The following is a 15,389-nucleotide window of genomic DNA, read 5'->3' as shown; positions in this document are numbered from 1 at the left end:
GTGGAGGAGGCCGTAGGAGGGCAACAACCCAGCAGCAGGACTGCTACCTCCGCCTTTGTGCAAGGAGGAGCAGGAGGAGCACTACCAGAGCCCTGCAAAATTACCTCCAGCAGGCCACAAATGTGCATATGTCTGCTCAAACGGTCAGAAACAGACTCCATGAGGGTGGTATGAGGGCCCGACGTCCACAGGTGGGGGTTGTGCTTACAGCCCAACACTGTGCAGGACGTTTGGCATTTGCCAGAGAACACTAAGATTGGCAAATTCGCCACTGGTGTCCTGTGCTCCCTGTGCTCTTCACAGATGAAAGCAGGTTCACACTGAGCACATGTGACAGACGTGACAGAGTCTGGAGACGCCGTGGAGAACGTTCTGCTGCCTGCAACATCCTCCAGCGTGACCGGTTTGGCGGTGGGTCAGTCATGGTGTGGGGTGGCATTTCTTTGGGGGGCCGCACAGCCCTCCATGTGCTCGCCAGAGGTAGCCTGACTGCCATTAGGTACCGAGATGAGATCCTCAGACCCCTTGTAAGACCATATGCTGGTGCGGTTGGCCCTGGGTTCCTCCTAATGCAAGACAATGCTAGACCTCATGTGGCTGGAGTGTGTCAGCAGTTCCTGCAAGAGGAAGGCATTGATGCTATGGACTGGCCCGCCCGTTCCCCAGACCTGAATCCAATTGAGCACATCTGGGACATCATGTCTCGCTCCATCCACCAACGCCACGTTGCACCACAGACTGTCCAGGAGTTGGCGGATGCTTTAGTCCAGGTCTGGGAGGAGATCCCTCAAGAGACCATCCGCCACCTCATCAGGAGCATGCCCAGGCGTTGTAGGGAGGTCATACAGGCACGTAGAGGCCACACACACTACTGAGCCTCATTTTGACTTGTTTTAAGGACATTACATCAAAGTTGGATCAGCCTGTAGTGTGGTTTTCCACTTTAATTTTGAGGGTGACTCCAAATCCGTTCTGTCGGGCTGCATCACCGCCTGGTACAGCAACTGCACCGCCCTCAACCGCATGGCTCTCCAGAGGTGGCGTAGTCAGTCCAACGCATCACCTGGGGCACGCTGCCTACCCTCCAGGACATTTACAGCACTCTGTGTGAAAGGAAGGCCAAGAAGATAATCAAGGACCTCAGCCACCCGAGCCACAGTCTGTTCACTCTGCTACCTTATAGCAGACAGAGACAGTACAGGTGCATCAAAGCTGTGACAGAGAGACTGAAAACAGCTTCTATCTCAAGGCAATCAGACTGTTGAAAAGCCATCGCTACCTGCCCGGTACTCTGCCCTGCACCTTCAGTCTAATGCCCCATGCTGGTCACCTCATCTTCTGTTTAATACTGTCGTTTACTCACTGTGTATGGACAGTGCCTTCAGAAAATATTCACAGACCTTGACTTTTTACAGCCTGAATTTAAAATGGATTAAATTGAGATTTTGTGTCACAGATCTACACACAATACCCCATAATGTCGAAGTGGAATTGTTTTTTTTAGAAATGTTTACAAATAAGTATTCAAACCTTTTTTATGGCAAGCCTAAATAAGTTCAGGAGTAAAAATGTGCTTAAAAACTCACATAATAAGTTGTATTGAATAATAGCGTTTAACATGATTTTTAAATGTCTACCTCATCTCTGTACCCCACACATACAGTTATCTGTAAGGTCCCTCAGTCGAGCAGTGAATTTCAAGCACAGATTCAATCACAAAGACCAGAGAGGTTTTCCAATGGTTCGCAACGAAGGGCACCTATTGGTAGACATTGAATATGCCTTTTGAGTATGGTGCAGTCATTAATTACACTTTGGATGGTGTATCAATACACCCAGTCACTACAAAGATACAGGATCCCTTCCTAACTCAGTTGCCAGAGAGGAAGGAAACCGCTCAGGGATTTCACCATGAGGCCATGGTGATTTTAAAACAGTTACAGAGTTTAATGGCTGTGTTGTGTTGAATATGAAGAGTGGTACTCAGTGATGTGTTGTTGTGTTGGATTTGCCCCAAACTTAACACTTTGTATTTAGGACAAAAAGTTCATTTCTTTGCCCAATATTTTGCAGTGTTAGATTGCCTTATTGCAAACAGGATGCATGTTTTGGAATATTTTTATTCTGTACAGGCTTCCATCTTTTCACTCTTTCATTTATGTTAGTATTGTGTTCAACAATGTTGAAGTTACTCCACAATACTAACATAAATGAAAGAGTGAAAAGAAGGAAGCCTGTACAGAATAAAAATATTCCAAAACATGCATCCTGTTTGCAATAAGGCAATCTAACACTTCAAAGAAATGAACTTTTTGTCCTAAATACAAAGTGTTAAGTTTGGGGCAAATCCAACACAACAACACATCACTGAGTACCACGCTTCATATTTTCAAGCATGATGATGGCTGCATCATGTTATGGGTATGCTTGTCATCGGCAAGGACTAGGCAGTTTTCTAGAATAAAAAGAAACAGAGCAGAGCTAAGCACAGGCAAAATCCTAGAGGAAAACTTGGTTCAGTCTGCTTTCCAACAGACACTGGGAGACAGTAACCTTTCAGCAGGACAATTACATAAAACACAAAGCCAAATATACACTGGAGTTGCTTACCAAGACGACATTGAATGTTCCTGAGTGGCCTAGTTACCGTTTCGACTCACAGGTGTAATAGCTGCTAAAGGTGATTCTAACATGTATTGACTCAGGGGTTGAATAATTATCTAATCAAGATATACTGTATGAGTGTTTTATTTTCCATTAATAAAATAAAAAGGTTTGCATTTTTCTTCCACTTCGACATTGGAGTATTTTGTGTAGATTGTTGACAAAAAAATGACAATTAAATCCATTTTAATCCCACTTTGTAACACAATACTATTTGGAAAAAGTTAAGGGGTGTGAATACTGTATTCTCAACATAGCCCATCCTAATATACCTATTACTGTACATACCATTTTATATTATATGCTGTCTATACACACCATATATTTATATTCTGGATTTTGACACATGCTCAATCTAATATCCATGTATCTACTCTGGATTGTTAATTGGACCTGTTCTGTCATTTCTTGATTTCTTGTTTAGATCTTTAGATTATTTGTGTTATATTTACATTCTACTGCACTGTTGGAGCTAGTAACATAAACATTTCGCTGCACCTGCAAATCTGTGTATACGACCAATACACTTTGATTTGACACTCCCCCACCCATATTGCGCAACTAACGAACTTACCTACTACTGTTATGGGACAGAATGTCTTATAGATGTGCCTTGATGGAAAAAAACAAAAACGGTTGCACAACTAGGAGGATTTTAAGGAACATTTGAATGTGTACATTTCAGGATGTGGTGAGGGTTGGTGTGGTCTGTGGGGCAACAGACAATGATTACGTTTGAGATGGCTTCGTTGTTCTACATCTATGCATTTAATTATCATGTCTCCTTTTTTTATCTGCATTATACATTTGAACATAATTTGAATTGGAACAGTTGTTAATTGCATTTATCATTTCTCATGTTTTTTTTGTCTAGTAAATATTCACAGAGGCTAAATTACTCAAAATCCAATTAACCTTTTGGAGTTAGATAATCATAAAATGAACTGCATTGAACATCCATAGAGCCAATAGCTCCCTAAAATCAGGAAATACATCTCCCTCATTTGCCATAAAATAGGCATATTAAGACAAACATATTAGATGTATTCAAACCGATAATGAAATCTAATTTGCAATGCACTCATCTTTAGCCATCCCTAATCATTCCCATGTAGTGCTCCTGTGTTGTTTCAATATGACCTCTGTGTTATCCTGTGCGTGTGTGTTCTCCATCTGTACACGGTGTGATGTTCTTTTTCCTGTCTCTCGTGTTCTAGGCGGTGTGAGTTCTCCGCTCGTTTCCTGCTCAAGCTCCCTGCGGACTTCAGCGACATCCCAGTCTATCTTTTCAAGGTAACCAACCAACCAACATCCCCCCTTCATACATGTATTTGCACACATGCAAAGGAATACGCGTTCGTGCAAAGGCAAACTTTCACTGTATCCTTTAAGCATGTAGCACAGCAGATACAGTATACAGGGCTAGATTTTGGTGTGTTCCAGATACAGAATGTGAGTGTATTAGGGACGGGCATGAGTACTGTAAAACTAAACACATTATATTGAGAGTGAGGTTAACTATCGCACATTTTTTTACAATCATTGTTTTTACATGGCAAATATTTTATGGCAAAAGCTTCTGATTGACTGAGGGGGGGCTGTTTCAGGCACATAGCGGGAAGTGGGCACTATCAGCACGGCGGCCAAACGCAGCGAGGTTTGGAAGTATTTTGATCAAACTGATGAAACTCATGTACAATGCAAACTATGCAATATCAAGCTCTCCTATCACAGCACAACAAGCTCTATGAAACGTATATGCTTATCAAGCACAAATAAATGTTCTCAGAGGGGGACAAGCAGCAGCAATCTCACATCACATCTTTTGCCACTGCAAAGCGACACTGTGACCCTGCCAGAGCAGAGCAGGCAACACAGCTCATTACCGTTTCAATGATTGGTTCTCAAATGGCACTTGTTTTTTATTGACTGAATATATACAGTATGGAGCAATTTGATTTGAGTTCATATTTAATTACTTAACCTACCTTTACATAGTCCTTTTGATTCCTAACATACGGCTTCTAGAAGGAAGTGCCACTGCTGAGGTTACTGCCTTTTTGAAGATTGTATACCATGATATAATATAAACAGTTGATATTACGGCATCAATAAATTAATCTTAAATGGCACCTGTTTTTTATATATATATATATATATACCATGCATTCGGAAAGTATTCAGACCCCTTGACTTTTTCCACATTTTGTTACGTTACAGCCTTATTGTAAAATTGATTAAATGAATTGTTTTCCTCATCAATCTACGTACAATACGCCATAATGACGAAGCTAAAACAGGTTTGCAAATGTATTAAAAATAAAAACCAGAAATACCTTATTTACATAAGTATTCAGACCCTTTGCTATGAGACTCGATATTGACCTCCGGTGCGCCCTGTTTCCATTGATCATCCTTGAGATGTTTCTACAACTTGATTGGAGCCCACCTGTGGTAAATTCAATTGATTGGACATGATTTGGAAAGGCACACACCTGTCTATATAAGGTCCCACAGTTGACAGTGCATGTCAGAACAAAGACCAAGCCATGAGGTCGAAGGAATTGTCCGTAGAGCTCAGAGACAGGATTGTGTCGAGGCACAGATCTGGGGAAGGGTACCAAAAAATGTCTGCAGCATTGAAGGTTCCCAAGAACACAGTGGTCTCAATCATTCTTAAATGGAAGAAGTTTGGAACCACCAAGACTCTTCCTAGAGCTGGCCGCCCGACCAAACTGAGCAATCGGGGGAGAAGGGCCTTGGTCAGGGAGGTGACCAAGAACCTGATGGTCACTCTGACAGAGCTCCAGAGTTCTTCTGTGGAGATGGAAGAACCTTCCAGAAGGACAACCATCTCTGCAGCACTCCACCAATCAGGCCTTTATGGTAGAGTGGCCAGACGGAAGCCACTCCTCAATAAAAGGCACATGACAGCCCAAAAGGCACCTAAACGACTCTCAGGCCATAAGAAACAAGATTATCTGGTCTGATGAAACCAAGATTGAACTCTTTGGCCTGAATGCCAAGCGTCACGTCTGGAGGAAACCTGGCACCATCCCTACGGTGAAGCATGGTGGTAGCGTCATGCTGTGGGGATGTTTTTCAGCGGCAGGGACTGGGAGACTAGTCAGGATTGAGGGAAAGATGAACGGAGCAAAGTACAGAGAGATCCTTGATGAAAACCTGCTCCAGAGCGCTCAGAAACTCAGACTGGGGCGAAGGTTCACCTTCCAACAGGACAACGACCCTAAGCACACAGCTACAACAACGCAGGAGTGGCTTCGGGACAAGTCTCTGAATGTCCTTGAGTGGCCCAGCCAGAGCCCGGACTTGATCCCGATCGAACATCTCTGGAGAGACCTGAAATTAGCTGTGCAGCGATGCTCCCCATCCAACCTGACAGAGTTTGAGAGGATCTGCAGAGAAGAATGGGAGAAACTCCTCAAATACAGGTGTGCCAAGCTTGTAGCGTCATACCCAAGAAGACTCGAGGCTGTAATCGCTGCCAAAGGTGCTTCAACAAAGTACTGAGTACATTTTTATTTTATTTATTTTACCTTTATTTAACTAGGCAAGTCAGTTAAGAACAAATTCTTATTTACAATGACGGCCTATACCGGCCTAACCCGGACGACACTGGGCCAATTGTACGCCGCCCTATGGGACTCCCAATCACGGCCGGTTATGATACAGCCTGGAATCGAACCAGGGGGTCTGCAGTGACGCCTCAAGCACTGAGATGCAGTGCCTTAGACCACTGCGCCACTCGGGTCTGAATACTTATGTAAATGTGATATTTCAGTTTGTTTTTATAAATGTGCAAAAATGTCTCAAGTTTTTGCTTTGTCATTATGAGGTATTGTGTGTAGATTGATGAGGGAAAAAAAGTAATCAAATTTAATCCATTTTAGAATAAGGCTGTAACGTAACAAAATGTGGAAAAAGTCAAGGGGTCTGAATACTTACCGAGTGCACTGTATATGGGGCAATTTAGCAATTAAGATTTGTTTTCTGTAATGGTTATGATAAATTAGGCATTGTTGCGCTCCGTTGGCATATAGATGAATGCACACTTATTTGTTTCCAGTGTGGGCCTTGTGTTATATATATTTTTTTAAATCATGGAAGTACTCGAAAGTCAAAAAAGATAAAATGCCCATTTGTCTTTGATCTGTGTGTGTGCATGCACTTGTATGGTTTCAAACTGTGTGTGTTTTAGATCTGTGTTTAGGAATGTGTGTGTGTGTCCTTAATCTGTATGTTTCTATTCAACCTGTGTATGTGTGTGTTCAGTCAGTGTGCGCGCAGCCTTGTACACATACAGCCACTGGTCACCGGGGCTGTGAGTTGACTAATCAGCAGCCCGTCACTTCCTATCAGTTTTGATCTGTGGTGTCTGCAGGCTGTGCAGACCTAGCTCTCCCTCGATCTCTCTTTCTCTCTCTCTCGCTTACTCGCTCAGTCTTTTCACTGCATGTGGTTGTGCTGCTAGGCTTTGGGAGGCCCCAGCTCACTGGCCTTTTCCAGCCTGCGCTGTGTTTGTGAGGGGAAATGATGGTAAACATAAGGAAAACAGCAGCAGTCATTGGCATTACAGGCCTTTTGTCCCTCATGTCTCTCGTCCCTCATGCCTCTCAGCACTGAAACACACCAGTCTCTCTGTAAAGAGTTAGTGGACTCTTTTAATGGACTGTCTGTCTACAGATGCATTATTTGGGCATACACTGAAGTCCATAGACGTGGTCCTCTGTGGCTAAGTTGGTAGAGCATCGTACTTGCACGTCAGGATCGTGGGTTTGATTCCCGCTGGGGCCACCCATACTAAAATGTATACATGCACTACTCTAAGTCATTTTGGTAAAAGTGTCTGCTAAATGGCATATATTATGTTAAGTCCAGGTTTGAAAGTGTAGGACAACATTGTTGGGTCATTGGTGTCAGACTTTAAGGTACATGCCTAGTTTTTAAAAGCCATTGTCTGTGTCCCGAGGTGGACAGAGAATGGAATTTTTATGTTAGCTGTCACTTGAGTGTCTGGGTTTCCCCCTGGAGATGTCCACAAGCCAGGTAAGCACATCAACACCATGTGGGAAGGAGTTTTGTAGGCACTAACATAACATTGTCGAAAGAAAGTTGTTTTATTGACAAAGCTGTTATGAGAAAATAGGGTCTGCATTGAGACAATCATATCATGTTCATAGTCACTCACACAAAGACAAACACACACACACACACACACACACCGCTGTGTTACATCAGTTCGCCCCTTCAGACCTTGCCATTTTCAAGTAGGATATGTAGAGTTATTAAGAGACCACTGGAAGAATCAGGAAGAGCATCCACATAGACTGGAAGGGTTGAAAATACACCTCGTCCGCCCACGCATCCCAAAGGAACAGGGCTTCGTGATTTTTGCCTCACGAGCACAGAGCAGGCTCGGAGCGGAAATGTACCGCAGACCAACAACCTAATTTCTCAGAAGCATTGCAATTGTTTTAATTGTGGTTTTCTTCCTCTCTATAAATAACTATTCTTTTCCCAAGCAATGTAGTACAGTGTAACAATTGGACAGCTGAATTTACAGATACCTCCATATATTTATTATGAACTCACTTGTAGACTGCACAATGTTACAGTTGTGCAATCCTCAATGTTACAATGCACACACTCAAGATTATACAGTATATACACACTATACACTCACTCACACACACTACACTGACACTCTCACACAAAACCCACACATATTCACAAACACACATACACACTTTTACACTCATCATATGCTGCTGCGACTGTTCTTTATTTTAGTCTTATTATTATCTATCCTGATGCCTAGTCACTTTACCCTGCCTTCATGTACATATCTACCTCAAATACCTCGTACCCTTGTCCATTGACCTGGTACTTGTACTCCCTGTATATAGCTCCATTCTTAGGTATTTTATTCCTACATGTGTACTATTTTTATTTGTTGTATTATTTGTTAACTCTTGTTGTCTGTTGGATTTGCCCTAATCATACCGCTTTGTATTCAGGACATGAAGTTAATTTCTTTGCCAAATCTTTGGCAGTTTTACTTTAGTGCCTTATTGCAAACAGAATGCATGTTTTGGAATATTTGTATTCTGTACAGGCTTCCTTACATTTTGGCTGACTGTCTACTCAGCTTGTTATCAAAAGTGAATTTCACAGACTCATCTTATCAGTGGGAATAAATACTCTAAAATGCATATACAGTGCATTCGGAACGTATTCAGACCCCTTGACTTTTTCCACATTTTGTTACATTACAGCCTTATTCTAAAATTGATTAAATAAAAACATGTCCTCATCAATCTACACACAATACCCCATAATGAGAAAGCGAAAACAGGTTTTTAGATTTTTTTGCAAATGTATTAAAAATGTATTACCTTATTTTATTTTTTTATATTCAGACCCTTGGCTATGAGACTCGAAATTGAGCTCAGGTGCATCCTGTTTCCATTTATCATCCTTGAGATGCTTTTCTTTGCTTAGTTTTACTTCCTACCCTTTAAAGGTTTGGGTATTTAAACAATTGATGCAAATAGTTGGCATAATGGCTTGAAATTCTTAATTGTTCACGAATTATGACCACAAGACCGCCGTCAATTCAATACCTTGTAGGCAAGGTTGTTCATGCTTACGTCACTTTAACTTGGATTTCCTCAATGCATTATCCATGTGCATTAATGGAAAGTCTGTATGCAGTACGAGTTGCCATAAGGTATCAATGTGGCAGCTGAACAAGGATACAGTAACTGCTGCATCGGAATATCTTGAATCATGAGATTCACCATTGATTCACCACCATCACCATTGAGGTTAAAGTGGTATCACAAAAAACTGCTAAGTCAGCATAGTGAATGCACAGCATAGTGGAGACACTTTTGCATCACTAAAAGTCTCTGTGTGCTGGATTTAGAAGTGTTTGCATTAGTACAAAGATCACATCTGTTATTTTGTAGAAGAAAGAAAGCATAAGCTGTAGATCATAAAGGGGAAATAAAGGTCTGGTAATGGGAAATGCATTTGTTCTTTGATTTCCTTGCGGAACAAACAGGTGCAATCCATCCCTATTAACATTTTGTGGGGAGCAACAGAAAGGATGTGGATGATATCCATTCTTTAATTTACGCTACTACAAGACCCGAAACAAAGACCCCCTCCCTTGCCCAACGTCTGTCTACAACGCTTGACTCCTCTGAAAATTAAGCTCTGATTAGTGGATGAGTCACTTGGGCAGGTGGGGCGAGGTAGACCTTTGACCCTGATTTTGGTTACCCTTTCCACACCCTTTCTCAGAGAGTAAAGAAACCATCAGAACACAATGAGTTAGGAAGTAAACATTTGCGGTGTGGTTGCACGGAACTACTTTGTACTGGCATGTTGCCGGTGGGGGCAGAGTGGTGTAGGACAACCATAACCGAGTGGAGCGTCTGTGTGGTCTGAGCTCCACTACAGTGAGCTCCACTACTCTTTGGTCCTTCAAAAACCTGCTATATGTGAAATATTGTGTGCTATAGCTTGGAAAATAAATAAATGTTACTCTGAATGATAACATAATGATGTTTATTTCCAACACTAGGGCTGATTTTCGAAAGAAGTTAAATCCGCTTCATGTTTTCCTGGCCACGATACGAAGTATCGTGATACTGGGATCGTCCCGGCCATAGCGCCGGTGTAGTACAAGGACAGATGTTGTTAGCGGTGTGAAGCAGTGTGACAGGACAGCCCTGGGTTGTACCATGATGGCTGTGCTCGTGCCCTCTACTGCAGTTCCCCCATGACCTCTGCCTGACAGGTTCAACTCTGCAATGATTCTTTAGGTCTGTACATACAGAGGTGAATACAATACAATAGTCCCTGCATACTGTATGCATCCGGGGCGCAGCACATTTTTGTCCACACATCCTTTGTTACTGTGTTTTAGTGGTAAATATACCATACATCTTTCTGCTAATTAGCGCTGTGACCTTTTGTTTCACAGTGACATCTATAGGGTCGATGCGGTTAACACAAGGTTGTGCTGCCATCTTCCCAGACTGTCTATCTATCTTTCTATGCCACTCTAGTAGTGTGCACAGGTGCCTCTAAATGTCACGTCAGCCAGCCTCCCCAGCCATCAGTGTGGAGGGAAGGCGCGTTCGTGACTGTTACGAACCCCGTGGTTTTAAAAGTCTAGGGTGGATGGAAAAGAGACCCGTAACATAACTCATGCAAATTAGAATAGTGACACGGAAACAGTGAGAACAAAAATACACCGACAACCATAAGCTACCGTCAAACACAAAATGTTTATTATGAACACACGGTAAAGGTTTGGGAAAAAGGGCTGAGCAGGACCCAAGGAATGAAACAATAATGTCAAAAGCCCCTAAACTGATCTTGCCTGCCTCAAGAACCGCTAAGCTACTGCTAACCATACAAAAAATACAGTGGGTGGTCCGCTCAGGTCTAACTAGTGTTTTTAGACAATGTTCTTTCTACGGGTAATGTATGCCCAAGGGCAACTTGCTAAATCCCCCTTTTCCCAGGAACACACAACATAGTTACCATACAGAGTAACCAGCAAATGAGTGAGTATACAAAAAACAGGACACCACAGTATCCATACTCACAAACGAAAAGAGTCTCTGTCAGCAAACACAACTGACTGGCTTTTAAAACAATGGGATGTGTGATGTGAGTGAAAAACCAGAAACAGGTGGTGCAATGCAGAGGAATATCCACTGATTGGTCCACCTCAGCAATCAGCAGATTTTTTTTCGCCCAGGCCCTCACACCCCCAGCCCATGGTAGCTCGCTTCCCCCAGGTCAGCCCGCTCTCTTGCTGGGGCCTCGGTCAGCCCGGGGCCTCCCCTCTTCCCCCCCCCATCACATATGCCTCAGCAAGTTATTTTCATCAAATAATTTTTACTCTAAATTTATTCTGCTTCTTTTTTCTCTCTCCTTTTTTTCTTTTCGAAACCAATGAAATTCCACAGGCAGCAGCTCAAAATAGTAGGAGCAGGGTGAAGCGAAGCCTTGGGCTCTGGCCTTGTCTTTTCCAGCGTAATTTCTTCAACACCATCACTATCTCTGTTATTTATGTACGCACTTGTTTATTTCACTGTATTTTGTATCTTTATTTTGCTCCTTTGTTATCGAAGGCCATGTATGAACTAGACGTGAATTTAAATGTCCCAAAATATCCACCAAAAAGCAATGTTGGTATGCGAGAAAAAACGAACAAATCACCCAAATGCTTTTACAAAATAATTGGGGGGGGGGATGAAACAATGAAGAGATTCCGTGAGCCCTTATCAGTGAAAAAACATATCTTACGCAACAATTCATTTTCGGGCTGTCCATGCAAATTAAAATCTTGATTACATATTGAATTAAAGCAAATCAAAGGGGGGAGGTGGGGGCAAGCGGCGCCCACACTGCTTTTTCTTTCTTTCTTTTCTTAAACGAGATGTAAAATGCAGCAAATTGGCCACAGCAAAAGGACTGGAGAGTAATCCCAGAATGTTTCCTGAGGTCAGTAGGGCAGTGTTTAACAATGGCTCTCTGAATGCCACTCCAGTAGCAGAAGGAGGACAGTGGGAGCAGAGCGCTTACTTACCAACTCAATGGGCGGAGGACGAAGCGGTTGAGTGAGGGCGGCATGGAGGGGGGTTGGGGTTGGGGGGGGGCCTACTGCAAGGCAAGCAGTTGAACATCGATGCAGAGGACCCAATAAACCACCCTACGCACATGGAATCAGACATTGTGTACAGTGCCTTCAGAAAGTATTCACACTCCTAGACTTTTTCCAATCAATTGAGCTAACACCATAGTTATGGTTAGGGCAAGATGCCAGCATCGGTCACAGCGAGAGGTTGTTTTTTGATTAATGCAGGGGCCGCATTTGTGGGCGTTCTTTCCCGAAATCGTTTGATATTGTCAACCTATGTATAACCTCCTCTCAATCTCCTTCTTGGTGGATATACTGTGCCTTCAGAAAGTATTCACACCCCTTGACTTTTTCCAAATGTTGTTGTGATACAGCCTGAATTTAAAATATATAAAATTGAGATTTTGTATTACTGGCCTACACACAATACCTACAAAGTCACTAACTCTGTTGCCATAGGGGAAGGAAACCGTTCAGGGATTTCACCATGAGGCCAATGGTGACTTTAAAACAGTTGCAGAGTTGAATGGCTGTGATCGGAGAAAACTGAGGAAGGATCAACAACATTGTAGTTACTCCACAATACTAACCTAATTGACAGAGCAAAAAGAAGGAAGCCTGTACAGAATAAAAATATTCCAAAACATGCATCCTGTTTGCAATAAGGCACTAAAGTAAAACTGTAAAAAATTTGGCAAATAAATTAAACTTCATCTCCTGAATACAAAGTGTTATGTTTAGGGAAAATCCAACACATCACTAAATACCACTTTTCATATTTTCAAGCATGGTTGTATGCTTGTCATCGGCAAGGACTAGGGAGTTTTTTTATGATAAAAATCAATGGAATGGAGCTAAGCACAGGCAAAATCCTGGAGGAAAACCTGGTTCAGTCTGCTTTACAACATACTGGGAGACAATTTAGCCTTTCAGCAGGACAATAACCAAAAACACAATGCCAAATATACACTGGAGTTGCTTAAGAAGACGACATTGAATGTTCCTGAGTGGCCTAGTGACAGTTTGACTTAAATCGGCATTAAAATCTATGGCAAGACTTGAAAATGGCTGTCTAGCGATTATCAACAACCAACTTGACAGAGCTTGAAGAATTTAGAAAATAATAATATGCAAATATTGTCCAATCCAGGTGTGCAAAGCTCTTCGAGACTTACCCAGAAATACTCACAGCTGTAATCGCTGCCAAAGGTTATTCTAACATGTATTGACTCAGTGGGTTGAATACTTATGTAATCAAGATATATTAGTGTTTTATTTTTCATATATGTTTTACAAATGTTTGAATTTTTCTTCCACTTTTACATTACAGAGTATTATGTGTAGATCGTTAACAAAAAATGACAATTAAATCCATTTTAATCCCACTTTATAACACAACAACATGTGGGGAAAGTAAAGGGGTGTGAATACTTTCTGAAGGCACTGTATGTTTCAAAGCGTGACACGCTCTAAATAGAACTGAAACCTGTTTTCAACGTATACAAAAATATAACCAGGTTATTATCTAGTAAATACTTGTTTAGGAGTTGAAATGCATAAAATATGTGTACCTCTGCAAAACGGAGGAAATTATGACAAGGTCTAGTAAAGCGTCAGTATTTATTTGTATTAGTTATATTGACCGGATATTCTATATCATATCATACTATAACATACTTTCCATATCAATATCCAGCAGATTTTCCATTGCAACTCTTACCTCTCCTTTTACTCTCACCTCTCTCTCTGCCCTGAATTTTCTTGTTGCTCATTTGGAATTCACATTTGTTATTAAGGCCAGGTCTGCCTGAAGTCCATAGAATAGCATTCAACCTGTTTGAGCCCATAGTCTGGTATTTGTCTGGTACCTACACATAATTTATTTTGAATATAGGAAACTTACTGAGGAATACTGTATGTTCTCAGCCATTAGTTCTGTGGGAAGGGGGAATGGGGGAAGAAACATGGATCCAAAACCTGGACTCAAAGCTAAGTTGCTAAATACCCCTCTCTCTTAATGCACACTAAGACACAGGACAAGCCAAACCGTCAAATCCTACATCAGTGTGTGCTTGTTTACTGCCTCGAGTGAGTCTTATCAATCTCTTCACCTGACAGCTCCCCCAAAAACCCCCTCCGCCTCGACACCTCTTTTGCGCAAAACCCAGATTAAAGGAGAGGGAGATTTACACAAAGCCATTTATGTGGTGGCCTTACACTGATTAGTTATCCTCTGGAAACAGCAGTGTGGAGACACGGACTAATGTTGAGGTGTCTTTGCCTGTATGTCCACGTTCGTACTGTCTGGTGTCCTTTGTTGGGAAACCAGTTTCTTTGTGGTTGCGATTTCAGGTGGTCAATGAGACAGATAGTTCTCAGTCTGTACTGGCCTTCACCGCAGTTACCTAGTTCTTATCCTGTTGCCACATCGATATGTTGCCCCATCCTCGTCCTCCATGGCCATTCCTTTGTTGCTGCGGTTTGCGGCCTTGGCGTTCCTCTTGTTGCAGCAGTTGGGTTTTTAGAGAAGTCGTGGGCGCAAGATAGCCACTGAGTCACATGACTGTGTGCATGGAGCACACAGTCAGATTAAATTCACTGGGCTATTGATATGGCCTGAAAATACTGTATAGTTGTAATCAAATTATAATAAAAACAAAACCACTTGTTTTAGATAGGCTATTTCTAAATACAGTTACATTCACCTCAAAAACAACCATGGTTCCTCACTCTCAATCGCACACACAAACAAACACAGGCATTATCTCCCCCAACGGACAACTGGATCTGACAAGAATTGAGAAGGAGATTGTGGCCGTGACATCATACGATGTGACTTTAACACCCTTCAATAGGTCTCCATTAAAGCTGCACTGCGTAACTGGGTGTACGTGTGTTTTTGGAGACCCCTCTGGTATATTTTCTAGATTTTAACACCATTTCCCAGAAACCCCCACTCTCATAGGTAGTCAGCTGGGAATGACATAGTACATCAACATACTCTCTGAACAGAGTCTAGACAATGTCTTCAGAACAGGTA

General features: G+C 42.1%; 1 pseudogene across 1 annotated transcript in view; it reads left to right on the top strand.

The window, feature by feature from the left end:
* LOC311145507 (BRISC and BRCA1-A complex member 2-like) overlaps window positions 1-15,389 on the top strand; it is a 179,487-nt pseudogene that overhangs the window by 65,426 nt on the left and 98,672 nt on the right. The window contains exon 5 of the transcript XR_014615602.1: window positions 3,882-3,957. The product of XR_014615602.1 is annotated as a BRISC and BRCA1-A complex member 2-like (transcript). The remainder of the gene's footprint in view (window positions 1-3,881; window positions 3,958-15,389) is intronic.

The sequence above is a fragment of the Coregonus lavaretus genome (assembly GCF_964263955.1).
Source record: "Coregonus lavaretus genome assembly, chromosome: 18".
Taxonomy (NCBI): Eukaryota; Metazoa; Chordata; class Actinopteri; order Salmoniformes; family Salmonidae; genus Coregonus; species Coregonus lavaretus.
The sequence above is the reverse complement of the archived record's forward strand: the minus strand, read 5'-3'. Positions and strand labels throughout refer to the sequence as shown.